General features: G+C 36.0%; 1 pseudogene across 1 annotated transcript; it reads left to right on the forward strand.

Annotated features, from left to right (window-relative positions):
• Positions 1-510: 510 nt before the first annotated feature.
• Positions 511-924, forward strand: LOC113413775 (small nuclear ribonucleoprotein F pseudogene; annotated as a pseudogene). The gene has a single exon (XR_015748882.1). The product of XR_015748882.1 is annotated as a small nuclear ribonucleoprotein F pseudogene (transcript).
• The last annotated feature ends 2,275 nt before the right edge of the window (positions 925-3,199 follow it).

The following is a 3,199-nucleotide window of genomic DNA, read 5'->3' on the forward strand; positions in this document are numbered from 1 at the left end:
GCATGTGCATGGGAGTAAGGAATGTCTTCAGGATATATTCAAAAAAGACAAGATGGTTGCAAACATGTAATCAAAGCATGCACAACACACTTAAAAACAAGTGAAGCTGCAATCACACTGGAGAGGCAGCCATTTTGACATTTTTGATCATATCCTGAGGGGAATACAAATGATGGAGAACTTTTTTTAAGGCTCATCTTTTTTGAAACTCTGTCCCAAAATCTGAAAAAGATACAGCTGCTTTAAAGAAATGCTGAAGAAATGTATTGCTTTTCAAAGCACATCTTAATCATTTTCAAAGTAGGTACAGCCTTAATGCTACTTTTAACAGGAATCTTCCCAATGTGTCTTTTTAATGACAATTTATCTGATGTCAATTTACTCTTTTTGTCTAGTTCCTAATGAAGAAGTTTTAAATCTATCTTTCCTCTATGTAATCTATTTGTCTAAAAATTCCCTTTCCTAATATAGACATTTAAAAAGACAATGCTCTCAAAATAAATGTTTTGACTTTTCTTTTGCAAGTTTGGCGGGCGCACGTGTTGCCCCCCGAATAATTTTTGCAGTCTCAGCCGCCCTTCGCCTGGCCGGGTTGCTATGAGTTTGCCTCTCAATCCAAAGCCATTTCTAAATGGGCTAACTGGGAAGCCAGTAATGGTGAAATTGAAGTGGGGAATGGAATACAAGGGCTATCTTGTATCGGTTGATGGCTACATGAATATGCAGCTTGCCAATACCGAAGAATATATTGATGGTGCATTGTCAGGACATCTTGGTGAAGTTCTGATAAGGTGCAACAATGTCCTATACAAAAGGGGTGTAGAAGAAGAAGAAGAAGATGGAGAAATGAGAGAATAATGTTGGAAAATCTTGTGTTTTTTAATGTGTAAAATATATATATTCAGTTGTCGCTTTTGAAGAAAATTCAAGTTTTGTAACTACATTTTGGGGTGCAGAAAAATACATTAAGCTGAAAGAAACAGTCAATATGAAAGATGAACCACAAATTAAAAACTGGGATTATTTAGCCTTAATACAAATATTTTAAAGCAAATGGGATCAGATGTATTCCATCACCATTTACTTTATATGACTAGGTGCAAGATATAAAACTAGTACAAAAATACACTTTACAAAAAAACCTCAAGTAAAATAAATGTTTGGAGACCATAATCACTGTTCTAATTTGTACAAATTCATTCAGATAGAAAATTTTATATCTTTACTTATTAGTGAATGTTAGAGCAGAAACTTTGCTAAGTTTGAGAATACATTCTCTTGCCAAAAATATAACTTCCAAAACACTGGACAGTATTTTTCCAGTTTTTAGCAAATGCAATCCTAGCCGCTGTTAATACATTTACAATCAGGTATTTCAAGTCTTTACTATATATTTCAGGTAAAATTCCCAATAAAAATATCTCTGGTTCCAAATCTATATGCTTTTTTGTTCACCCTTTTCATTCAATATTTCACCATATCTAACTGTTTGTTCCTTTTTGTATATTATAGGATAAGAAAATGCTTCAATAGTTGATAACCAGACTGGAATTTTCAAATAATATTGTCTTTTAATCTTCTCCCAGTTTAACCACAGAGACTCCCGTATATAATGTCTTCTAAAAGATTTTCAGTTCTGAATGATGAAAATCAGTTTAATGTGGGGCTTATAGGACTGGCATTTGGGGAAATGTAGAGACAATTATGCATCAAGAGAACAGGCCAGACACATCTATGTACGAACCTACAGTTGGAGACACACACATACATTTGTATTTGGCTTGTTCTCTAGTGGCATGTTTGCATGCATCATTGTTTCCCCAAACGTTATATTTGGGTAAAAGTCATTCAGTTCAAATGAAAAAATATTTCATAACATAATTTTTCACTGAGAGTTAATACATGACATACAGGGTGTCAACTCTGAAGCAAACCTGCTGAAGCCATCTTTTGCTGCCTCATAGAGTGGGGCACATTCTGAGAGGGGAAAGGGTGGGGGAAGTAGATAGTCCAGCAAACAGTCAAAAAGAGTTTTCTTATGGGACCAAGGTCATCCCAACAGGTGGCAATTGAAGGAAGAGAGGAATGACCAAGCAGCCTGTCAGCAACTTTCATTGTGTAATATGACCAGTGACATCTGGGGGGGGGGGGGATATTTCCTCTTTTAATAAGGGAAAACCTGTGGTGACTTTTAGAGTTGGTTTTCACTAGCTGTGCTGATATAATGAATCCAATAAACATTTCCTTTGAGGAATCTACCTGCCTTGGAGTTCTGATTTTGGTGGATGCATTACTTGGAACACTGACACAAGGTGTCAATATAATCCAAGTTCTGTTGGTAAAAAAAGTAAAGAATTCCTTATTCTGCACAGAGATTCTTACACATTCCTAGATATAACAGTAATAAAAGTGCTTGACATTTAACCCAATATAGCACAACCAACACAACCTGTGAAATGCATAACATTGCCATACATCAGAGGCCACAACAAATTGTTACAATCACACCATGTCACTGTATCACACAAACAAACTTAAGCTATTTAAAACATATTAACAAAACCAAAAGACCGAGCAGCCCCAGAAGAAAAAACAGGAATATACAATATATACAGATTGTAATAGCCACTATGTAAGACAAATAGCAGAAGATGAGCAGAGTACATCCATGAACACCAATTAGCAGTTGGAAAACATGATGAAAACTGCTTAATTTCACAGCAGATGGGCAGAGCTAGCCATAGTTTCAATTGGGAAACTGTGAGGATCCTAGACTAAGCCAAGTACAAATATGCTAGAGAATTCTTGGATGCCTGGCATTCAGACAAATTAATCATAAACAGGCACATAGAGATCAACAACATCTACATACCATACATAAGATTCAATCAAAAAGCCAGAAAGAAAACAAAAAGACCAAAACATCTCATCTGCAATCAACACCAAGATGAGCAGAAATTAACAAGATTAACATTAGACCAACAGCCAGGCTGCAAACTGTATGCCAATCGAGGAACTATCAACTTAGATAAACAAGCTAGCAGGAAAAAAAAACCCAGCCCAATGCCACCCCCATCAATATGACATGGCAAGCAAGCCACTAATATATAAAATACTAGTGGCTTGCAAACCCCACGCCCCAGTAGCACTGATGTAACATAAGCATAAATATAAGCAGACTTTGTTAACGAAACATTTG

Source organism: Notechis scutatus, chromosome 3 (assembly GCF_049901735.1).
Source record: "Notechis scutatus isolate UNSWTSFEM ecotype Mainland chromosome 3, rNotScu1.2, whole genome shotgun sequence".
Classification (NCBI taxonomy): domain Eukaryota; kingdom Metazoa; phylum Chordata; class Lepidosauria; order Squamata; family Elapidae; genus Notechis; species Notechis scutatus.